This window comes from Artibeus jamaicensis, unplaced genomic scaffold (assembly GCF_021234435.1).
Source record: "Artibeus jamaicensis isolate MK-2021 breed Jamaican fruit bat unplaced genomic scaffold, CSHL_Jam_final scaffold_369, whole genome shotgun sequence".
Classification (NCBI taxonomy): domain Eukaryota; kingdom Metazoa; phylum Chordata; class Mammalia; order Chiroptera; family Phyllostomidae; genus Artibeus; species Artibeus jamaicensis.
The window spans coordinates 24,997,885-25,023,412 of record NW_026522042.1 but is presented as its reverse complement, the minus strand read 5'-3'; the positions used below and the strand labels follow the sequence as shown (position 1 = coordinate 25,023,412).

Below are 25,528 nucleotides of genomic sequence, written 5' to 3'. Positions count from 1 at the left end.
TGAAGAAGAATCACCAGGGTCACAAATTAACTACCTCAGAAAAGTTATAGTAAACATGCTATGTAATGGCATTTGCTTTTATATATTTTGCTTTATATATTTTAATGATGTTTGAGCTGTACCAAACCCTTTGAATTCTCAATTTTATTTTACCCACTTAGGGAAAAAAAACTGTCTCTTTGAATAAGGTTACTCTTTAAATTAAAATGATTCTTATAAATTAAATCACGGGTCTCAGTGTGGCTTCCTTGAGGTGAGGCTTTTTTTTTTTTTTAAGATTTTATTTATTTATCTTTAGAGGGGAAGGGAAGGAGAGAGGGAGAGAAACATCAATGTATGGTTGCCTTTTGTGCATCCCCTGCTGGGAACTGGCCTGCAGGGAACCAGCCTGCAACCCAGGCATGTGCCCTGACTGAGAATCGAACCGCGATCCTTTGATTTGCAGGCCCGTGCTCAATCCACTGAGCTACACCAGCCAGGGCGAGGTGAGGCTTTGATGGCCATTTTCCTATGGAGCTTTCTACCAGGAGCATTCAGTGAGATATTAATGTAGATCACGTTTCACCAATTCCTGCATTTTTATTATAGATTCTGTTAAAGGGCTGCAAAGTAGGAGTATCCCACCAAAGGGGATGATTTCCGAAGAACCGCCAACTTCCCTCGGGTGGGTAAAAACAGCTTCGGTGCTGCCCCGTCTTTGCCTCCCATGCAGGCGAAGCTGCTTGTGAGCCCAAACCGCAGCGTCTCCGTGGCAAACACATTCCCGAGACAGTGCTGTCTGTGGTCTCCCTGGGGGGCCTGTAAGTCTCCATATAACCTGAGTGCTTTCAGAAGGGTTCATGTTCATAAGGATTCTTGTCGTAACACTTCACAGTGGATGTTTAAAAAATACTGTTTTTCAAGCCCACCCCAGTCTTAACTTCCTTCTTCACCGATACCGTGGAAGGATTTGGGACGGGACAGAAGAGGGAGATGGAGGGCTGGAGGCCCTTCAGAGGGTTGAGGAGGCTGACCTTTGAACTCTGACCCCCGTAGCCAGCTTTGTGTAGGAGAAGGGTTCTTCCTGGCTGGTATTTCAGGTGTTCTGAATGTATCTGAGTGGCTACCCTGGAAGCTCCTCAGACGCTTCAGCGCCTGAGCTGCCAAGGCGCAGCCTAATGTCTGAGCCCGCAGCAGTGGGGATGCTGTGGGCAGCTGGGGTCGAGGGGACAATCTTTTCCCCGGAATCCCCTATCCAAGCACAGGAGGGGTGTTTATTGTTCGAAGGGCCTTTTCAAACACTGAAGAGGACAGTGAGCAGGCTCACCCGCCTTGACCGCATCGCAAGGCAGCTCTGGAATTCCATGTTACATTTAATTGTAATATAGCCCTTTGTGATCGAGTCCATCCTCTCCCTCCCCCACCCCTTTTTCAGACACTGTAGAACTTTGAATTTACTAGAAGGAAAGAATATTTTAATGTTCTGTTCTGTTCTGTGCTTAGAGATGGATTGGTATCCTGCTGTCTCAAAAACAATTGGATTGTGGAACAGAGTGTTAGCAGAGGAGGGGAAAGGGGTGTGTCAGTCAGCCCAGGGTCCCACTGCAAAATCCCGCAGGCTCCGTGGCTCCAGCAACAGGAGCTTATGTTTGCATAGTTCTGGAAGCTGAAAATCTAAGACGGAGGTGCCGGCAGGTTTGGTTTCTTCTGAGGCCTCTCTTCTTGGCCTGCAGACGGCCGCCTTCTTGCTGTGTCCTCACGGGGGCTTTGCTCTTGGTGCACGCCTCTGCGTCTCTGTCTGAATTTCCTGTTCCTGGTAGGGCTTGCTCTGTTAGATCAGGACCCACCCCAACAGCTTCCGTGTAACCTGGTGCCCTCTTCAAAGACCCTACACAGTTCCATTCCGACACGCTGGGCATTAGGACCTCAACGTACAAATCTAGGGGAACAGTCGGCCCATGCCAAAGGGACTGTTGGATCCTTAGAAAATGAGTAGTAATAACAGACAGGCTGTGTTGAGGGCTTGCAGTGAGCCTGGCACTGTGCTGCTTTTGTCTACTTTTTAATCCTCAGGGCCTCCCAGAGCAGTCTGGGAAGCAGAGGCACAGAAATTAACTCGACCAAGCTTAGCAGGTGATGGAAAGTGGGATTTTAAAAAGTGGCAGTGAGACTTCAGAGCTCAAGTCCCTAACCACTGACCACCCTGCACCCCATACAAGCTGGAAGGAGTTGGAAGGAATGTTGGGTGCAGGGTGGAAGCTGTAGCGTCGAGAGCTACTCAGTTGCTCAGGCCCCGCCGTTTGCGGAACAGCTAATTCCAGCAGCCGGTCTCCAAAGCCCACTCCATGCAAGACTGTGGCTTTCCTAGAGTCGCGTCCATTCCTGAGAGGCCACAGTCCCCCAGCACTCTCTTGCTCTGACAGGGGATCCATTTTCAGCTTCTCTTTTTTTTTTTTTATATATGCTATTACATATCTCTCATTTTTGCCCTCTTCATCTTCCTCCACCCAGCCCATCCCCCAAAGTCCATCCCCACACCATTGTCCGTGTCCATGGGTCCTTCATGTATGTGCTTTGACCAATCCCTTCACCTTCTTTCACTCAGTCCCCACTTTCTCCCGCCCTTGTGACAACTGTCGGTCTGTTCCATGATTCCATGCCTCGGTTCTCTTCTGATTTGAATTATGATATGACAGGTCCAACAGCCTTCCATCACCCAGAGAACTTCCATCTTAATGGAAATCTGTTCTTTTCCCTCCTGTGAGCTACTTCTCTGTTCTCCCTCCTCTAGTTCAGCCCAGAACTTGAGTCACAGTGGGCTTGTTGTGAGTCAATGAATAGAAGAACCAGTCTCAAAGTAAAAACAATTTTTTAAACCATTCGCATCCCAGAGCACAAGGTTTGTGCTCCACAACCCATATCCTCCGCCCACCCGCCAAAAGTAATTAAAACCATCTGCATGGTCGCCACAGTGCTTCCTGGGAAGACCTGGGGAACGAGACTTCCTGTCAGGTCTTCCGCCTGACCTCTCCCTGAGTGAGAGGTGGCCCCTGTCACTCACTCTCTGAGGTCGAACAGAGTTGGGACATCGCAGGCGCTTTTTGGCTCTCGAGTGGTGACATTGCTCTAATCTTCTGAACACTGTTGTTTCTGTTACTTTCTTGGGGAACACGTTTGGAGGTTGGCATCTCATATTGCCATTCTGCGAGCCGTGCTGGGTGCTGCTGCAAACAGAGAAGGTCACACACCGAGTTACAGTGCAGGGGAAAAAGGCATCTCTGAATGTTTGTTTTGTTAAAGAAAGAGAAAAACTCACATCATTGCTTGTGAAAAGATAGTAAGTAAAGCCATGAAAAGGAGCCTATCGGGTTTTTGGCACCCAGATGAAGTGGTTGAATGCCCCATAAAGGTGCTTTTGTGGATTGGCCACTGTGCTGGAAAGCAGCAGGAAATAATGGGCTGAATGGAGCCCTAAGAAGCAGGATTTAGTCATCCAGCCCCTTCCCTCAGAGCGGGAGGTGTTATCTGTGGGGTAAGGAACTGCACAAAACGTCCTCCAAACAGGAGTATCTTTGTGCGTGGGGCCTGAGAAACACGATCCCGCTGGTGCAGCTGTGTGAGGCTGGCGCTGCGGACACGCTGGGGAGAAAACCTGGGCTGCGGGGCTGGATGGAAACCCGCGGGGAGTCCCTGTGCTGATGAAGCCCCAGGGCTCTCCCAAGTTCCGCTGTGCGCGACAGGGGCGTCAGCACCCGCTTCAGGATGGACCACTGACCACATGATCAGATGTTTCAGGTCTCAATCATCATCACTGATTTTTAGAGGACGTTATAAATAATATTTCTAATAGTTACATCATTTGAGTCACAGTTGTAAAATGTAGCTGGCACTGTTTTATATATGTGTCTTTTGTTTGTAAGATGTGGGGGACCTTTTCATCCTGACATCAGCTGCCTGGTTATTAGTGCTCATTTCCACTTCAGAACGTGCTGTACCCTGAATGGAAAGACTCAGGGTCCTTAGGCTCATCTGAATTTTAGTTTTACAAGTGGCTTTCCTTTAAGTATATTTTTACTCCTGCTTTTAAAAGAATCATTTGTATATGGACCTATTTCACTGGATTTTTTTTTCTGAGATCTTCATTGGCAAAAATGACCTTGTCTCATTTTTTATGAGCAGATAAATAACAGGCCCTTGAACATTGGTGTTTTAGTTTTAAACATTTGAAGCATAATTAGTATAAAAGAAGATTCTATGAAAAGCAGTTTCGGGGTAGTGTTAATTTTGACCAAAAGAATTTCTTTCAGCCAATCTAAATAAAAATGCCTTTATTTTCATGAGAATGCAATTGGCTTTTATAATTTTGTCTTATAAATGTGCAAATAATGGTTTTATATTCCTACAGTGTATTTTTTTCAATCAATCACACATCCCTTTATTTACAGGTAATTAATTTACCTAATACATTTCTCTTGGCACAAAATGTCTTCTCTGACTTTGCCTATTTTTCTCTGATGATGCTTTTTATAGTTTTAATTTCTCTACCAATTTTCATCTATATAACATAATGTTCAATATTTTTATTTTCCAAAACTCCTTGTATAACCTTAGATGTACAGAAGAGTTGCAGAACTAGCACAGAGAATGCCTCCTCCGGCTCCCCACCCGCCACGCTACCAAGCCAGACCTTGTTTTGGATTTTGCTTTACTGTCTTTTTTCCGGCTCAGGATCCAGTCCAGGACGCACAGGGCATTCAGTGCTCTTCAAGCTGACATAGCTCCAGCATCTTTCTTGTTTGTTTGTTTACATGACCTTGACACTTTTGAGGTCTTTCTTGTCTTTTATTTTGTTAGGTGTTTCCTAATTTGGGTTAATCTGATACTTCTTTTGATTAAGTGGAATTCATGCATTTTGGGCAAGAATACCACAAAAGGGATGGGACCTTCCCAGCCTCATACTGGGGGGCACAAGAGGGTCTAATATGTCGCACTGCCGGCAGTGGTTAAAGCAGTGTCTGCAGCATTTTCCGCTGCGACGTTGCTGTTTCTCTCTTTGTGGTTAATAAGTACCGTGTGGGAGATACTTTGATGCAGAGATACTGTTTGTTATCGTGCCTTTACCTACTCAGGTCGTCATGCAGCATGCTTCTTACCTGCAGCAGTTTTTACTATGGAGGTTGCCTGCTGGTGGCTTTGTTTTCATTTCTTTTAAATTCATTAACTGGATCTCTGCAGAGAAGAGTGCGCCCTCTGCTTCCTTTGTTCATTTAATTATTTATATCAGTATGGGTCATGGGTACTTACTGTATTCTATGGATCATAAGCTAATACTGTCATTATTTTATTGCTCAAATTGTTCCACCTCTGGCTGTCAGGAGCTCTTTCAGGCTGGTCTCTGTGTACTTTGGACACACCCTCATCATTTTTGGAGCACTTCCTTGCTTTCTGTCAACACAGGATGCTCCTGGCCATCCTGGGTTTTCTTTGTTACAGTCCTGGATCCATCATTTCTCCTGGGTGCCCTGGTTCCTTTATTGGAGAGTAGAATTAAAAAACAAAACCTGGCACTAGGTGTGCTTGTTGCTCTGTGGTGTCGTGACTGGCAGGTCTTCTCAGCAGACAGGTATGTGAACACGTGTCTCCATTCATATATTAGCTCCCCTCTCTGTCTCTCTATGTATGTGACATTAGTAAACATATCCTGCCATCAAATGAAAACATCAAAAACATAGAAAAATTCTAAAAATCAATTTCTTGTTTTCCTTCACAAACTCTACTCTTTTAATTTTTGCATTGCATATCTCCTATTCTGCCAAATGCCTAAAATGCTTGTCCTTAACCCACCCTTATTTAATCAGTGTTTGTGTCTTCTTTCATTGCCCAGGTCACCTGCACCTTTTTTAGACTGATCTCACCGCTCCATCCCTTCCCTGGGTCCTGGTCATTTAAATCAGACTGTTGTCGTTGTCTCCTGACCACCTTTCCTCCTTGATGATATTCTCGCACTGCAGATACACTGGTCCCCCTCATGCTGAAGCTTCTCGGTCACTTCCAATCTTCTTTCTGGTTATCACATCTCTTAAAACTTCTTCCTGTTAACTGAAGTCACCAGCCCCCATTCTCACCCCTCCCCCCCCTTCTCCTTCCCACCCTTCCTGGCATGGTTCCCACCAAGTTTTCCTTCCCACAGTCTGCTGAGGTCACCCTTGGGTCTTTCTCACTTGAACTTGGTTCAGACTCTTAGAACAGATTCCCGGTCATACCACCAAGGGATGCTTTGCCATTTGCTGGAACTTTCTCCCTTTCCCCTTTTTTTCCCACTCCTTGCGTGTCCCTTTCCTTCAGTAACTCTTGGTTGCGTGGTTGTCAGCCCGGTGGGTTAGAGTCCTTCCAGGTCGTACTACCAGTCCTTCCAGGTCGGGATCACTTGGTACCTTCACTTGATGCCGTTTATGTTTAGTTGCTTTGTAAAGTGTGTATTACATGGTGAACAGAAAGAAAAAGGGGGTGAGAAAAGCTTCCTTCTGACTCCCGCTATGCCCCATTGCTCTGACAGATGTGAACTTGAAATTGCAGAGAGCAGTCACTGGAGAAATTCCCCACATATCTTGGCCAAAACATTTTACTCATTTTAAAGCATCGTTCCCTTCCTCTTTAGTAAAGAACATATATTACACATGAAATAAGTAATTTTCCTGACAACTCTTTTTTTAAATGTTTAATTAATGGCCCTGGCTTGGCAGTCTGTGTTTTTGGAAGGGGTCAAAGTAAAATATTTAATAAATGTTGTAGTCAATGAAACCTTAGAATGTCAATTAACTTGATTTCCTTTAGGACATAATTTTTACTGCTTTTTTTTCCAACAAGAAAGATTATTTGTTTGGTAATAAAGTTTTCTTTTCTTGCATAAAAAGTGCTCTGTGCAGAATCCCCCCTCTTGCTTGGTCGTGGCCTGGGCACGCCACCTGGATCTGCCACAGGGCCATTTGTGGGGAGAAGCCACCTTCGGCTTCGCTCTTGGTCTTTTAAGAAAAGTAAGAGACCTCCCTGCCCGAGTGGCTCAGTTGACTGGCGCGTCATCCCATATACCGAGAGGATACAGTTCAATACCCAACTAGAAACCTATGCTATTCTCACATTTTTCAGTTTGAGAATTTTTTAAATTTACTTTGCAAGAGGGGATGGAGTGAGAACCCAAGTTAAACTTGTTTTTTCTTTTTGCCCATTTTTAATCCTCATGCGAGGACATGCTTATTGATTTTAGGGAGGAGGGGAGAGAGGAAAAGCAACGTCAGTGTGAGGGAGAAACGTGATCAGTTGCCTTCTGCACGCGCCCCAGCTGGGGATGGAGCCCACGACCCAGGCACGTGCCCCGACCAGAACTCGAACCCAACCAACCGAGCCACACTGTCCAGGGCTGACTTTTTGTTTTAACTCAGGTACTAAAAAAAAACAACATTTTTCTTAACAGAGCAATAATGCCACACCTAACCATTTATACAGTCAGGTTATATAAGGCAGAAATGAGAAGAATTATTAAAATGAACTCGAAGAGGCAGCGTGTGACTCCGTTAAGGCCAGTGTAGGCTTCAGCAAATAACACCTGCTCGGAAAACGCTTAGGTCACCGAGGGCCCTGCCCAGTGTCAGATACGTGAAGGACGTCCCAGGTGCCTGCCCTCACAGCGTAGGTTGGAGAACGCAGAATGTGCTTCTTGAGTTGATGAGAAACAAGAGTTGATGTAGACACCACAGAGAGTGGAAAGTCAGACTTCGTGGTTGGGAAACCACGGATATTCTCCGAGCCATTGTGCAGTGCGAGACGAGGGAGAGAACACATGGAAACTTTCAAATAAAGAGCAAGAATTTATGTCAGCTAAAGAAACTATCCAGTTTCCCAAATGGACAAAAATGAGCCTTTAAGATGCCTTACTAAAAATGCTCTTGCAAGTCACAAATAAGGGTATTTATTTTCACTTGTATGGCTGCTGCTTGTAAGGACGAATGAAGATGTGTTTCTAATAAGTGAGGAGTGGCATTGTAGCACAGTGATGTAACCAGTTTCTCTTTGCTATCAAGTCACATCAGGAGGCACTGTTTGTTGTATGTCTCAGAGAAGACCTCCATCCAAACACTCACAAAGCCCAAGTCAGAAAGTCTGGCGCGGATCCATCTCCTGACATTTCACTGAGTAAAGAGACCGCAGCTCTGCCTGGTGGAGGGGAGGAGAAACATCTGGCTCTCGCTGCGCCCTCAGAATTTCCTTGAGCTCCAATTAGAGTCACTGTGGTAGAATGTGATCCAGGGCGTCTGGATATTCCCCCATGTGAAACCCAACTGCACCGCAGAGCTGAGAAGCAGGCGGAGGGAGTGGCTGTCCACCAGGAGAGGAGCAGCGGATCGCCGTGGCTGGGCCCTGGGGCTGTGTGTCCCTGCTGGCGTCCCTGCCCTGTGGCCATCCCAGCCTGCTGCTGAAGGCTTGGGGAGCCGCTATCTGATTTTGCCGGAGAGTGGCTTACTCTGGCTGCTCATAGGGTCAGAGCCGGTAGGGATCAGAGCCTTCAGCCTCCAGTCCCCTCGGCACGCACCATGCCAAACGGTGTGAAGCCGGTTGATCCGCTGGACTCGCTCTCCTCCGTGGGCTCAGCCTACCGCAGCAGTGGGCAGCCCGGCACCTGCAAGTACTGGATCCTCGACCTAGGTACCCATGCTTCCTGCACACGCACCCTCTGTGCTGCCTTCCGGGTGGCTGCCGGGACGGTTGCTGTGTGCTCCACTCTTAAAATGTTGTGTGCTTTCGCCCTGGAGTGATAGGTGCTGACCGGGTGTGATAGGGGGCTGTGTTGGGGCAGGGGGGGTGTTTTGCCGGGACCTCCAGGAACAGAAGGAGAAAGGGGGGACTCTGCCCCATGCAGTTGTGTGCCGATCGCTCGGTTGTAAGGCAGTCTCCTTATCTGGGGGCTGCTTCCGATTACCTCTTTCTTCTCATAGACGGCATGTAAACAATCTGAAGGCATCTACGCTGCCAGTGGTATGTCTGTTTCAGGTTTAATTTTGTGTGGGATTTTTCAGAATTCAAGAAACTTGCAGTGTCCCGCATTTGCGTTTAGATTCTCTTGTTCCTTCCCTTAAGCACTGCAGCCGTATAACAAGATACTGTGAAGTTATGTGGGGGAAGGGTCTCCCGGTAACCACCAGCATACTTCCAGGGATGCATGTGTGCCAGCCTCTGGAGTTTTACACAGAACTGGAACCCAGACAAGAAAACACGGTTCATGCCAAGTAAATAAGCTTTCCTCCATTTGAGGAAAAGGCAGCAGGATATAAAATAACGAAGTGGGGGGAGGAATCACGGCAGGTCTGTGGGTCCCCGCAGAGCCCCTGCCGTGCTGCCGGGGCAGCTAACTCTCCAGCAGTAACCTTTGACATCTGGGCAAAGCTGTGCAGTCGTTAAAATGAGTTTCTCACAGGCCGTCTGCTGCAGACCTGCAGGGGCGGCCCCTGCCAGAATTTCATTCCTGACCTGGTGCACTTTTGTGTTTTGTGTGGCTGCACTCTCTGCCAGCCATTATTCACACGTGTCTCAGAAGTGGGAGCGAGAAGGAGCGGGCCGTGGAGTCTGGTGAAAGCCGGGCAGGCACAGTGGGTCCGGCAAGCTCGGTAGGGAAGGGCTGAGGCGGAGGAACCCAGGAAAGAAGGGGGTCCGAGGGAAAGGGGGGCTCAGAAATGTCTTTCAGCCCCTGAAGGGGAAGTGGCACTGTTGACATTTTTCTGCGTGAAATACCAGAGGGAAACAGCAAAATTACCTCCGATGGACAGGTCCTGAAGGGGATAAGTGGTGGCTGTGTGGATATTAAACGTGCTGGTTATAAACACTGTTTTTGATAACATTTCTTGTATTTTTAGTTCACGAAGCTATCAAAGCATCTTTAAAAGTCGCCGACCATAACATTTTTCATATTTATGCTCATTGAACTGCTCAAGAGCAGCTTCCCTCTCTGGAGGTGCTAAAGCGGGGGCGCCCGTGCGTGGTGCTGTGCGCTGGGAACCTCTGCTGGGCGGGCGAGGGCAGGCGGCGCTCTGCGTGGTCTCTCCTGGAGGTAACGGTGGCCGTGCGGTGAAGGGAACAGCTGACCACACCGAAGGTCTGGTTCTAAATCAGCCACTCAGTAGCTGCAGGTCTCTAGTCAAGCACCTTAGGTCTCTGAACTTACTTTCTTTGCCTGCAGAATGGGAATAACAACAGATTGCTGTCGGTATATTATAAACATCCCCAACAGTTTGCCAGGAAGTAATGGATTTTAGCCCTGGTTCAGTTGATTAGAGTGTTGTCCCGTTATACCAAAAGGTTGTGGGTTCGATCCCTGGTCAGGGCACGTACCCAGGTTGTGGGTTCAATCCCCAGTTGGGGCACAAAAGGAGGCAAGTGATCAATGTTTCTCTCTCACATCCATGTTTCTGTCTCCCGCCCCACTCCCCCATTTCCCCTCCCCTCCCTCCCCCCCACTCTTTCTCTACAATCAATAAACATATCCTTGAGTGAGGATTAAAAAAAAGAGTCAGAGGTTTTAAGAAAATATCATTTTTCTTATACAGGGAATTTTGAACCCTAGCAGTGTTTTGGTTCCCTGGGCGTTCTGCAGAAGCACTATTAACTTGACGTTTAAACACTGGAGGATGGTGATGTTAGTATATTTTTGCTTTTTTGTAGGTATATTTTTGTTCTGGCAGTTCTCAGACTACAGTGGAAACTGGGGGTGATGTTACTCTAGCTGTCACCACAGTCGTTTTAAGCTTACGCAGATTTGGAAAGAAATTGATCTCTTCTGGAATTTTCATGAAAAAAAATCTCTTTACAGTAAAAGATAGATGAGAGAAAGCATAACTCTAGTTTGATTTTTTTTTTCCTGGAGAAATATGACTGTTCATTTCTTTCCAAACTTTCATAGTGATTCCAAGACAATTTCCTAAATATCATGTTATATGAGAGGTATTTTAATACAGTCCAATTCCACTTATTTAATTGGTTGTGAGACCATATACATGCATCTTTTTGAAAAGGAAAAAATGGCTTGGATTAATATTCCAGAAATAAGTCCTAAAGTAACTTTAAAATGCCTGGTAAAATCAGAGAGAGGGTTTACAAAGCCTTTCTTCCCCCCTGAAAGCAGGCGGGGGTCATCTGTCGAAGTGCCTTGGGAACACACAGGTTGGCTGCTTCTCACACACTCACTGGGTGTCCTGCTTGTCCCGCACGTGAATCGGTCCTGCCTGGAACCATCTGCATGGAAGCGTGTTTGTATTTGCGGATGTTGCTGTTACCCAAACCTTGCACAGCCGTGAGCCTATGGAGTTTCCCTGCTAAATGATTGTTAGGACAAGAACTCAAGAGACAGTGGAGTCCAGAAGAACTACAGATTACCTTTTAAAAGGGTCCCAGTGGGAGAATCCAGTTATACTGATACAGTAGGGAATACTAAATGTGTTCTCATTCTGAAATAAGTGTACCCTTTCGTAAAACTCATGGAATCTGACCTAGTGCTGGACATGGTCCCCTGAACCGGGAAGAGCGTAAATGCAGTGCTATCTTCATTGACGTTAAACAGATCCGTATACAGAGAGCGTGAACTCTGTACCTTCTCATTCCTGAGCTCTCTCCAAGTCTTCTCGGTTTTCGATGAGTGTGGGTTCTCATCAGTGCAGTTTTTTAAATAAGACTAAGTGTAGAAAAGACATTTCTTTGCTGAAATATAGTGTAGGCCCATTTTCAAAGTATTCAAGTAGGTTACCAGCAGGGCCCCCTTCACACGAGGACACCAGTGCCCAGGACAGTCAGTTTCCTGGGAGTGAGCGGAAACCACACCCACACTCAGCACAACACTGTACTGTTACAGCCATAAAGACTGGTCGTTTCACCTGAGTTACAGTGCAAACTACATTCTGTCTCAGAGAATTCTGCTTTTCCAGTATGCTCAGGTGAGTCAGAGTTGAAGGCACAATACGCATCAGGCAGTGTGAACAGTGTGCTGACGTGCCAATCAGACCACGGGCGTTCCGTCTCGGCTCGCCCCTGCCAGTGTGACCTTGGCTAAGTCCTTGTTACTGTCGCTTGTCCGCAGTCTCCTCATCCGAAAACAGCAGCAACAACGGCGACCAAAAAAAACTATGCTTGCCCTGGTCGTGTTCTCTTAAAACTGCACAAAAGGTTCAGTTTCCTTTTAAGCAGACTGCAATTTTAAAATAATTTTGTTTTCTCACTTTTCACTGATCAGAGCTGTATTTAATTGTCACTCTGAGCTTATGATGACACTTTGGGGCAAGGGAGGGTTACGCACTGAATTTGTATACATTTCTAGCCAAAAAAAAGCAAAGAAACTAAAAAAAAATTCTTTGGCCTTTTTTAAGGCAAATATAAAAATTTGAAATATTAAAGCTTTTTGAAGTTTTCATTTAAAAGCTCCAAATTTAAAAAACAGGCTGCAGTGTTCCCTCCAAGTGCCCTAGAAACCTGGGGGTCCTGAGTTAGGTGCCTGTGGGGGAAATGACCCCTCTGGTTCCGGAATTCCTCCTCTTCTTCAGCTGGATTCTCTCTTCGGTATGTGGTCCTTCTGAGTACTCCCCTTTAGCTAGGCTTCAGGGAAACACGAATTTATGGCTTTTTTACTCTGAAGAATTTCCTCCAGGTGCTGCAAGTTGGCCTTGGGGGTGAGTGAGTGAGTCTATAAACCCAGTGCAGTCTTTGGGGCGCTGGGGAGTGAGCCTGGAGCCCGGACACGGAGGCTCCCTCCACTTCCTCTTCCCGTCTCCCGGCCTGGCGGGGGCGGGGGCTGGGAGGGACCACAGCCCTAGTCATTTCGTACAGTTCTCGCATAAAACCTCACAAACGTGAACAAAGTACACCTCCCCAAAATATGTCTTTTCTCTGAAATTATATACGATTTGTAAAAAAAAAAAATTTAGGAAATTCACAGACACATGCAGCCAGCAGAGGGGGAAATAACACCCACGGACAACCACAGATAATACTTGGACATGTATTCTTCCAGTCTTATTGTATGTAAAGTAGTGCATCTTTTATTTATACGTTTTAAATTTGACTAAAAGAAGCCATCTCAATCCTTTCTATGGTTTATTTTCTCAAATGCAAAGTTGAAGAAATTTCTACTGTTGCATCGTGTTACAATGGATACCAATTCATGTCATCATGAAAATGGACCTCACCGTGTGGGCGTGCCTAGACTTAGCCTCACGGCTGAGGGTGCAGCCACCGGGAACTTCTGGACCGAAGGCTGCAGCCCTGAGGCAACTCCCCTTCCTTTTTGTCTCCTAAAGTGGGATGTTACTGGAAGAAGTGGCCCAAAGGCCCAGTGGCCCTTGTGAAGTTGAGTAAGGAGTCTAATAACAAGAACAGAAAGTGCTTGTTATGAGAACTAAAAACTGGATGTTTTTCCTTTGTCTTTCTCCAGCTGGAAAGAAAGCCAACACACAGTGCTTACCCAGGTCACTCCCCCAGCTCCCTAGCGCCCCCCCCCCACTTGCCAGGCAGAGGCTATCTGGGTATTTCCTACACTGCTTCCCTCCTTCCCTCCCTGCCCTGGCAGTGCCGTTCTGTCACACGGGCACTAATTAAAGCCAAAGGCAGAATCTGCGCATTGACTGGCGTTCCTCGCAGAGGCGTTCTTTTCATTCCATTTGTCTCTGTGCCTGCTTTGTTCGTCCTGGAATCGCTCCAACCTCCTGCCCTCCTTCCTTCCTTCTCACTGTAGCAGTTGCTCAGCTGCCGCAATAGCACCAACTGGTGAAGCGTTCCCAAGAGGGCAGCTTACTGGTGAGGAGGTGCAGGGTGTTCTTAGAGGCTGCCTTCTCCTGGACTCAGTCACTCCTCCAGAGGTGCACTGCAGGTGGAGATTTCAGGTCCCAAATTGGATACATGAGTTAACCAGCAGCAGTTGCTCTAACCTTCTCTTATTTCTGGGTTGGGTTTTGGAGTTTTGTTTGTTTGTTTGTTTGTTGGCTCTTGTTGTTTTAGCATGTGATCTCCTGGAAAGAGAGCAGGCAGTCCTCAAGAAATTACAAAATCATAATTTGAAAACTGAAATTCAGTGCCGTTCAGTTCTTGTAGGGGACTCGAGGGCAGGATGTCATAAAATCAAATTTGGATGAGGTTATGAGATTGCAACCCTTACCCCCTGTGTTCTTGGAAGTGGACATGTTGGGCTTTTTGCCTTTTCAGCTGTGTGGTTAACATTTTAATCCCGTGCTCAGCTTTAATTAGAGCAGCATTTGACTTTTGGTAGAGGTGCTACAAAAATACACTTGTGAGAGGAATTCCTAATTGGTTGGGGCTTTTCATTTCTTTGTTTTTGAACCAAACCACCAGGGACCCTAGAATATAATGTCCTAGATATTTGCTTTGTGGTTTGGGGTGGGGGGAGATCGTCCATTTCCTGACTCTGCACAGCTGTAACTCTTTCCAAACTAATACTCCGTCCCTTGAGACAGCAACTTCAGCTAACCTGCGGGCGGATGATGTGAAGAGTGATGCAGTCTGGCAAGCTCCCAGCAAAGCGTTCCAAGGCCAGGTTCGCTTTAGCCAGTGCTGTGTAAAAGTGAGTACATGGCTGTATGAAATGAGCTGTGTGACTTTATGAAAACACAAGTTTGTGTGGTTTGTGGTGTATTTTGGTTAGGTGAGTTCTTATGCAATTCGTGCATTTTCTAGATTGTAGGAAAAAGACTTTTGCATGTTAGTATTCTGAGTCTGGTCTTAATTTAAAGTAATTAATTTATATATAAATGAAGGAAAAGCTATCGCCACCTGAAATAAATCAGTCACATAGTTTAAATTGCTAGCTGCGGAATGTTCTTTTAAACCATTTTACATGGGATGTCTTTGTCTTCATTTAGAGGCACTTCCAACTTTGCAAATCTACGTATCACCCCTAAAAAAAAATCTTTGGTTTCTTCTTTCTTTAAGCAGGTTGCCTAAGTTACTTCATTTTTTTTCAATGAGTAATAAGTCGTTAATCAAAAGCATAACAATTCATCAGGAAGAACATAGTTCCAAATGTAAACCTCCTTCAAATAAGATAGAACTTCAACGACTAACACTTCGTGTTTAATATCAGGAGTAACTGTGCCCACAGGTTAAATATTCATGTTTCTTAGTGTCAGAACCTCTGAAAGGCAGAGTCAGATGGAGGGAGTGTCGTGTGAGCATCCTGTGATTGCTTATGTCCCCTCAAATTCACTTTCTGTTCTTTCAAAGAATGATTATCTATTCAGAACAAGAACAAATACTGTATTGCCTTGGAAGTGACTTCCCAAGTGAAGAAATTAAGAATCAAGAACACATTATTTTATCATAGAGCAACCTCATTATCCCTAAGTCAGCAGTATACTAAATGCTAAGTAATCTGATAAACACACAGGATTTGTGTTTTAGTCTTCCTTTGTGTAAGTGATATTAATCATTTGACTTCTTGGGAACACAGAGGGTCTCAGCCTCTGTAAAAGCCAACTGAATAGAGGAGCATTTAGAAGTTTTCCTGGTCTCTGAGCCTTTACGCAGACCGCAGACCGGGGCCAAGATCAGCATGCCACAGGATGTCATTAACCGCCTGTGCGGCTGGGCCCTGGGTGGCCTGCGGTCGCACGCAGCGCCCTCTCCTGCAGAGCCTCCGTGAAGCAGCCTGGACTGGGGCTCACACCTTTTGCTTCATCCTGTGGGGGGATGGGGGTGGAATCGGGTGAGGTGTCAAGGCCTTCTTCACCCTCAGCCTCTGCACTCAGTGATGTCAGGCCAGCCCCTGTCTTTTCCGCTGCCCAGGACTGCACGTGGAGCAGTGCCATTGTGGGGCTTGCTGTGGGCACTGGGGCCACCGACTGGCTGGAGAACTTCCCACATGAGGGCTGATGGGAAACCTCCTCTCACGAGTCATATCCTTCTGGCCAGTGACGCTGAAGAGCCCTGTGGCTCCTGCATTCGGAGCCTGAGGGCCGGGTAGGGAAGCGTCCGAAAGCTCTGGTAGACATTAATGCCTGCAGCGTGCAGGGTTTGAGTGTGTGTTTCCGGCCTCATTTTTATGTACGTTTTTTGAAAAGTTGTCTTTTCTTTCATCCAGCAAGCATATCTTGAAACATCTGCTTTTGTCCGTGTGTAAAAGTCAGAAATGAGCTGAGATCTCCTCCCTGAGGGATTTCTCTTCCTTTTGTGACAGCTTAGACTTGGTTGCAGAAAAAGCCTGCTCTTCATCTCCCAAGAGCAGGGCTGTAGCTCCCATAAAAAGCAGAGAAAATGGCCCTGCCGTTCCAAGAAGACGGGACTATAGGCTCAAAACTGTCCCAGAACAAAGCTAGTGTCTGGACTGAGGGGAGAAGGATCGCACTAAAAGCAGGCTCTGGCCTAAAGCAGAGTTTGAAAGCGGAGAACCTCCGGACAACAGTTGTGTTCTGTAACCATGTGGTTTTAACAGTGTGTGGGCGTCTGCGCCTGATGAGCCACTGACCCAGGTGTGCCTGGTTCTGCCCGTCAGCCCACCTGCCAGAAGGGCCGTCAGGCAGACCCGTCCCACCCCGCAGTGCCCACAGGATGGTGCCTCAGCTTTGGCTTTGCTAGGGGCCAGTTTGCCTCTCGCTATAGCTGCCCTTGCCAAGCTTTCGGGTCACTAACCATGACATCTACCAAGCTCCTCTTTTTCTGGAAACCAACAGCCCGGTGGTAAATGGTCACCAGCCCCACTGGTACCTGGGATCATCCCTGTTGCAGCAGGTGAGGCAGGTCCTATTTTTTCAGGGCCTGGATAACTCATGTCAGCATTAAATTCCTGCGGTGATCAAAATTCAGCCACTCTTTTTGTTATTCTCCATCAGTAATGACCCTGCTCGTTATTTTATTTCTGAGGTGCTTTCAGATCTGAACTTCAGCAGTATGCAGTATGCTGTTTATCTGATTGGCCAAGCAAAGGCTTATCCCATCTGCTTTCATTAAATTTCTTTACATTTCTTCCTTGGAAATACAAGTGGTGAAATTCAAATGGAGAAGGACCTTAAAATCAGATGGTTTTCTGACTAGAAATTCTGACAGGTTAGCATTCCCCTCCCAAGAAGGAATTTGAGAGGAAAAATGATGCTTGGAGTTTTGCCTTTGTTGACATAGCCACATTTTCCAATGATTCCGTAATGTTTTAACTCTTTTCAGAAACCACCCCAGGAACAAGCAGCACTCACAGCTTCCCTGAGAGAGGGAAGCAAATCAGCTGCTTCCAATCAGAGAGGAGCAAATGTGTGCCCATGCAGCCTCTGTCCGCACGCTCTGTTAGGTGGGCGGAGGCTAGAGGCCCCTTTCCCTCCTGCTCCCCCCTCGGTGGTTTGGAGGGGGCTGTTCCTGTCAAAACAGGGCTCCTAGGCCTAGAGCACAGAGCAGGGAAACTGCTGCGTGTACACCCAGCCCACACTCTGGCCTTCAACCCTCACAAAAAGGTAGAGCAGTCGTTCCTAATTGAGCCCATTGTTTCTAGTTGAGTCTGTTTTAATTAATGCCAGTGGTTACATTGTGTTCTTTTATTCAGGGTTCCCCAGGTGGGCTGCAAGTAGAGGCTCCCCTGTGAACTGGGGGGGGAGGGGCGTGAATGTGTAAGTCATTTATGTGCATTTTCTCAGGCAGCAGGGACCATGTGTTCTTCATTACAGTATGAGAGCTGTGGGCTGCGCTATGCTGGACCTCAGGTTGAATCTAGGGATTATTTTTTTTTTAAAAGATGGGGAAATTGATCTTTCTTCATCATGTTTTCTGTGTTCACTTTGTATTTGAAAGCAACACAGAGTTCACATTTTTGCCTTTAAGGACCCACTGTGAACTGTGTCACCAAATTGTGAAATTTTGTGAAGTCTGCATCTAGTGTTTTCTTGCCACATTTTCTTTGCCATCCTGCAAACTAGTGCCCAGTGCCTCCACCCAGCTTCTGACTTTTTTCAAGGGTTCTTTCCCTTGTCCACATGAATGTGCATGGCAGAGCGTGGAGTAAAACCCTGGAACCTGAGAGCACCTGCAGCCAGGTGTGTGCAGAGAAGCAGCCACTCACTGAGGATGCAGCGTCCAGTTCAAGTCCGTTTCACTCCCTGATGACTGTCCCTGTGCCCAGGAACCAAGAGCCACTGGCTTGTGCACGGAAAAGGAGTGAAACATGTAACAGTAAGGTAGCGAGAATGAAAAACCAGAAGTCAGTTGGGTTTTCAGACACTTATTCACAAATTGCATGTAGATTTAAATTTGAAAAAATAGTCTAAAAAGATCTGCTATATTATGAACCACCAAAAGCATCACCATATCTGGGCAAGTCAGTTGCCTGAAATCACCCCAGCATGTGGAGGTGATGTGATCACTATAAAATTTAGAGACAGTGTGGCCCTAGAGATGCATCTGGAAGAGTACTCTACAGATTACCTTGCTTTTTATGTGATCTTCAGGAGGATTTCTGGAGTGCTGTGGTCTGGTTTTTTTTGTTGTTGTTTTTTATTCCAACAAAAGTTTACCTTGATCCCAAGAGCAGGGGATTAAAATCCAGTTTTAAAACATAAAGATGAGAATCATTTACTCAAAATTTTGGTCTGGTTTATTCAAACCAACCTAGGCAGCAGTCCTAAACTAACAACTTATTTGCTCTAATAAATTACTTCATAAGTAATTTATTGATCTGATTTCCACAAGTACATTTATTTCAGCCTTCCTGATGTGGTTGAAGAATCTCCTAAATAAAAACATGGTTTGCTGCATGGAATTCTTGATAAGACAGAGGTTTGATAAGCCAGGTGCCCCTGATTAAATCCTGTCCCAGTCTGTTTTAACATAGTCTGATGGGATTACCTTCAGACTTCAGAAGCAACTGCCCCAAAGTGTCCTTGAATTACCTTTTTCTTGCACATAACTAACAAACACTTTTCTGAGTCCCTCCAGCCAGAGTCGTAAACGCACACTTTGCTTTGGAAGTGTGCCGAGCTCTGTGTTCTGCCTCGGTCAGAGTGTATATGTGAGGCCATCACTGCACCGCTCACGCGACCGGTATTTTCAAACACCTACAATGGACAGAAAGATGGAAACATCTTTCTTTAAAATGAACTCGCTAAATTTGTTCTTAGAGTCAGCGGAGGAGAATTTGAAATGTGAGACAGCTGTTTACTGGAAAGTGTCCCAGTGCGGGTGGAGTGCATGCATCCATGTGGCGGCCGTGCCTCCTCCGACGTGCTGTAGGGTCAGCACTGGTCCCGCATGCGCGCATGGCTGACAGCATGTGGCATGGGGGGGGGACACTGAGACACTGGCCATCTGGAGAGATCAGGCTTCACTGTCCCAACTGCTCTGTCTTCCCACTGCTGGCCCTCGTCACCCAGATGCCTCTGTGCACGTCTCCCAGCTCCACTGTGCCCTGCATTCTAACTTGTCTTTGGCTGTTTATTCTTCTCTGCAAAAATAGGACTGTTGCTTCATGTTCCTGTTAGGCTATCAGTTTACAAATGGTTAGGACCATTTCTGTTCCTTTCCCCAGCAGCCTGGTCGGGAACCAGTCATTTCACAATCAGGAAATGAAGGCCTTGCAAAAGGCCCAGTACCTGGCCCGCCACAGTGGGACTGGAACTCGGCCCCGTTGCAGTTGAATGACCATCAGTCTGTAAAGTGATCACTTTAAGGTGAAGGCAGGCTTTAAACTCCAGAGATCCGGGGTAAAGCAGCAGCACAAATCTCTGCCCCGCTGGAGCAGGCTGCTAAGGCTGTAGGGGAGGAGACACAACAGAGCCTCGGAGGGCACGCACAGATGTTGGCGACACATTCAGATTCAGAGGCTGGTGTTTGTAACTCGGTGCACAGCCATCCGCAGGAATCCAGGTTTTACTCTAGAACAAGAGCAAACATCTTCAAGTCTTCACCATTCCAAAAATGAGGAGAGGGTTAAAACGAAATTCGATCCTTCTTAGTCTGCATCTAGCAGGATATGGGCTCTTTTCCTTTTCTTCTTACATTTTTTTAAAAAGTGCTTTATTAATCACAGATGTCTCAAATTTACAGTCTGGGAACAGCAAGCGATTTCTCCTCTCGCAGCAGTTTTAGTGGTGTGTGTGCGTGTGTGTGTATTCCATGGTGGAATTCTTTCCTGTGTGGGGCTGAGGGTCAGGGCTCCAGCTTCACCCTCCTTTCTTTAGCTTTTTCATTATTCTAAGAAGAAATCTAGCATGGACTTTGTGTGAACTCTGACATCAGCCAAGAAGCCGTCTTCTTGGGGTTGTTTTCCTCCTCGAAATAAGGAGAGGTCAGCTTACTGACTTTTCTCTCTCAGGGCTTCAGGCAGATCACCAATGACTTTCTCACACATGCTCGAGCATCTTTTTAATTGGCCGTGATGTTCTGACTATATTTCTTTATGCTAAAATTTCCTTTGTCCCCTTCATAAGGGACAAGTTATTTTGAAAAAGAAGTAACAGCGATTCATTCATCCTTCATACATCTAAAAATGGCTTTGAGTGTGTCTGAGCATGCTGGGCCTGTGACTACAAAAGTGACTGAAGCAAAGCCCCGTGTTCTGGGTGCTTGCAGTTTGCATGCATACAGTGTAGTTAAGTTCTGGAAGACCAGGGAGGCTGGGAGGCCAGGAGGCCAGTGCCTCGACTGCCCTACATTTGTAAATAGTGCTTGGCCCTTTGTAAAGCTCATTCATTCCCATGACTTTGTGTGATCCTGTTGCAGCCATGTGAGATAAGGAAACTCAGATGCCAGCATTTCAGCGTGGGGTCATGGCCGCTGAGTGGGAGAGCCGGCGCGGACTCAGACCCTTGACAAGTCCGGAGTTCCTCTGACATCCTTAATCGGTCTTCCATCTGGACCTTGAGTCAGGGGAGCTTCCCCAAGCTGAAAAGAGGAAAGCACACTCCCAAACAAAGCATGGCATGAGCTGCAGGCATTCTTACAGAGGTGAAAGTTCATGTGCTGAAAAACATAGCACTGAGTGTTAGTTTTTTTTTCCCAAGAGCGTGGAAGTTGAGAGGAATGTGAGAGAGTAACAGATGAGTTTTCCGTTCTGTTTCTCAAACAGTTTGTTCCTGTACTCTATTTCTGCCTGCATGCCCACGCCACACATGGTGGGTGATGTTCTGGTGCATACCACCCTCACCGAGGGGCATCTAGCCTGGCTCCATCTGGCAAAAAAGGGTTGTATAGTGCAGGCCAGTGCAAGAATAACCTTGAGCTATTCTGAATTACCGTTCATAAGGACTAACTCACAAACTTGGAACTTGACTAAAAATGTACTTGTAGCTCATCTCAACACTGATGAGGGTGTGCCCCACAGCAGGACGTCTCTGTGCACGTGAGGCCTAAGTCATCAGGCAGGACGCGGAGGCTGGGACATGGTCAGCAGTTGGCCATTGAATCGCTCAACCACGCCATCATCATTCATTCCACATGCACCCATTAGGCCCCAGGTTGTGCTACAAAGCCTGCTGGCAGCAGGACAGGTGGCCATACACAAAGCAGACCTAGCACCCTCCACGTTGAAGCCTGGAGTCAAGGTCACAGCCAGCTTCCTGTCTCGATGGTTACCCAGCCAGGAAGGAGCTGTCCTGTAATGGTTATATAGAGCTCTGGCCACAGGCTCTCTGCCCGAGGACCACTCCTGCCATTGGCCCAAGCTGTTCACAGTCCCATTTGGAGCAGAAGCACAAGATCATGGGGGCAGGGGCCCCCGAGCAGGACTTAGGCCCCAGCAGGCTCTGCAGACATGGGGCATTCAGCCACCAGGAGCTGCTCTGGGAAAGTCACCAGCTGCAGACAGTAATTTAAGCTCTTCCCAAGGAGACTTCCTAAAGCTGGATGTACTCTCCCAGCTTTAGGAAGTGTGATTTATTGTGTGATTTACACTCTCCCTTAATGCCCGTAGCATGGGAAACTCAATCCTACTGGATGTCGTCAGGACCTGTTCATTTAACTTCAAATTTGCAAGAGACCAGTTGGGCTCACGAGCAAGGTCTGTACTTCAGGTAACTAAATGTAATAGCAGACACTTTATTTCATCCTATTAATGATTGCATTTAAATAATTTTTACATTTTTAAAACTCCTGCTTTATGCATTATATCACAATCCAGTAAAGAGTATACAGATGGACTATTATAATCCATTGATTTTGGAAAAAGGAGTTTGTGTATTGAAAAGAAAGAAATAAAATACAATTTATTGGTGTTTCAGAGAATGTCAAAAGCATAAAGAATGGAACATTACTGTTAAAAACAAAGTGGAAGAGGAGTCATTTACCTATTTTGCTTTTGGTTATTTTTTTTTTCATTCGTCACCAGAATTGTGACAAATGTATCAGATCTGCACTGGACAAAATATCTGATGATCATAGACACCGATGATGAAGTTTCTCCTCTGCACATTCAGACTTCTGAAACAAAATTGTTTTTCAGGATATAATTTAAAAATTGACAAAACTTTTCTTTTTAATTTACAATTGCAGCTAGCATTTTTTTTCTAGATCAGAAGTATCCCAGTTTCATAGAATCCTGTCACTTTAGCAATTTGACGAGACGCAGCTCAGGAAGAGACCTCAGTCTGTCTGGAGCATCCTGAGCTCAGACCGGCAGCGCTGCCCCTTCCGGGCTCTGAGACGGCCCGTTCACGGCCTGTTTGTAATGCTCGACCCGCCACACGAGGAGATCTCTTTTGGACCTGCTTTCCAAAGTGCAAGAACCAAATCCTATACAGCGAACTCAGGGACAGAAGCTAGGAAACAATGTCTCTAATTTCTTTTTCTTTAGAACCACAGTAGGTACAACCACTGGTTCCTTTCTCACACAAGGATAGAATGTCCTAGATCCCCAAAGCATCACCAATTGACTTCAGTACCTGTGTGCTGTCTGCTAAGGCCTGCTGGGTCTGCTGGCCGCTGGAGAGGTCTGTACCTTTGGGGGTGAGGGGTACCCTGTCCACACCTCTCACCCCATCCAAGAGCCCTCTCACTGTTCTGCAACCCTGAAAGTGGTAGTGGATAAAGAGACTCTCAGGATTCCTGGTAGGCATCCTCTTTGCACTTAAAATCCATTCTGTGTGCTGTGCTGCGTTGCTCCCACGCCACATCCCCCCCGCTTCTCATGTGTAGGCACAGGAATACATGTGAAGTTCATTTGCTGACTTAGGTGGTGTTCCCCATTACTTCTGATGTCTGGGTATTCTGCTTATGAGTGTTAAGACCTGCAATTGATTTAGTTTTGTTAAAGTGTATGGCCTCAGTCCTGCCTGCCCCAGTTCCTGCAAGGCACAGTGGACTTCCCCCGGAGACACCCAGTCCCAGCTCCGCCTGCCCAGGATGGGGCCCCTCCCCCACCTGCGTACCACCCTCCTAGGTCTTTGTCCTGTGCAGTTATTCAGCTGAGGGCGTATACACTGAAGAAGTGACTCCTTAAACCGTGGGCTGTGATTCAGCACGCTCCGTTTCTTTAGGCTGGAGGCGTCCGATGTTTCCCCTGGGTACTTAATAAGCACCTCTTGTAGGTGAGGCCCGAGCTGTACATTGAGTAACAAACAGATGACGCCTCAGCTCCTGCAAAGGCTGGCTTCAGTGCCGCCTCCTTCACAAAGCCCTCCGGGATCACTCCAGCCAGTTCCCTTTCTTCTCAGCTTCCAACGGTGTTGAGCCTCGCTTATAGCTTGTGCTCATTTTTGCCTGTATGATAGTTATGCGGTTCCAGAAAACACTCTGTGGTGGACCCCATGAGTGAAGGAGGTAGGTTTTATTCATCTCTGCCCAGTGGCAAGTACAGGGCTTGGCTCTGCCTCACAGCGTATTAAATGACTCTGCGTATGTCACCGTGTCTTGCTAATAGTACTTTAAAAAAAAACTTTAGTTGAATAAGTTATTATCTGGTACGTGGAATGCCCAAACCCGCCTCTTCCTTTGGTCCTTCCTGTTGTCACTTAGCACCAGGAGTTTGAAAGGTGAGGGGCCATGTCTCCTTCGTTTGCCTTTTCTCAGTCCCTGAGACCGTCCCTCAGAAGTACTTACTGGGTGAATGTCACCTCAGGGGGGCGTTCTTTTCTGCCTCGTGCAGATGGTACCTGAGGAACATAAGACTAATGTGGAAAGGTTTTGGCAGTAACTCATTTAAAAATAAATAAAATTTTAAATGTGTGTAAAAACATATTGAGGGGGAAAAATTATTACTCTTCAACAGAATGCTGTTTTGACTAGTTTTGAGCCAAAGTTGGCCCCTGAGAAACCTCGATTTTTTAAGATGAGAGATCCTGCCTAAAATGCTGTGTCTGTTTATGGAAGATTATACCCTCTGCCGAGCGAGGCTTGGGCCAGGAAGGCACTGCGACAGCAGTTAGACGGGCATCCGCTGTCTCGTCCTGGCGTCTGGAGCGCGAGTGGGAAGCTGCTGTTGACTCTCACTGTAATCGCAGGATTGGGAGGAATTAACGCCCTTTCTTTCTGCCTGTGTGCACAATGGTTTGCGGTGCCAGCAGAGCTAAATATAGCTAGTATAGGTGTCCGCGTGAAAGAATCTTTTAATGATTTGTTTTAGTTTATTGTGAAGGCTTCAAAAGATTCAGAAAGTAACGAGCATAGTGAATGAACTCCTTCCTCATGCCATTTCCTAAAGTAAAGTGTTTATTCCATCCCACTGTGGTGAAGTCCCAGATCTGAGCACTCGGGAAAGGGCCAGGGTCCAATTGGTAGACCCAGGTTTTCAATTTGTAAATTAATTTAGGCCTCACACATAACTCCATGGGTCTGTTGGGTGTCAGCTGTAACCTAAGTTTTTTATATCTCCTTTGTTCTCCTGAAAAATCATCAACTCAGGGTTGACTATATTTAATTTTTAAGATCCAATAAGAAGATTGGATATATTTTCTGTATAGCATTTTGGTTGAGGAAGAACTTCTCCTCCTCACATATTTCTTTTAAAAATGTGTTGTTTGGTTAATTGTTGCTGGTATGTGCTCCGACATGTGAAGTAACTTTGCTGAGGCCGAAAGCAAAGACGTACACATCTGTGTAGTTTCAGAGTCTGGCTGTGAATGAGGGGTCATGACTGCATCTCCCAGTACACCCGTCAGCTTTGCCACAGCCACTGTGTGCCTTTGACACTGAACTTGCCAGAAGGCTGCCATCTGTCACAAAGTCTGACCGGGTCAAACCTATACTGATTTACACACACACACACACACACACACAAATACATTCATTTGTGTACTTTTATTCACTGGGAGTGAATCAGACTAGTAACATTTACCCATCAGGATTAGTTTTTAATTTCCTTTAAGTTCTTTTTTAAACCATTCTTTCTTAGTTTTTGTTTATCAAGAAAATGGGTAAAATAATTAAACATTCTGTCTGCCAATGTCTGGCATTTTAAGTGATACTGACAGTTTAAATCTGTGGTTATAGTATTGGATTGGACACTTGGGGTTTCTTGGAGGGGGCAGAACATCTTGAGTAAAAGCATCTCTAGCGTAACTCAAGTTTGGTAAACATTTGGAAAGTGTGCGTCTGAGGGATG

General features: G+C 46.3%; 1 protein-coding gene across 7 annotated transcripts in view; it reads left to right on the top strand.

Annotated features, from left to right (window-relative positions):
• Nucleotides 1–25,528, top strand: part of TRIO (trio Rho guanine nucleotide exchange factor) — a 322,877-nt gene that overhangs the window by 257,575 nt on the left and 39,774 nt on the right. The window lies entirely within an intron of this gene.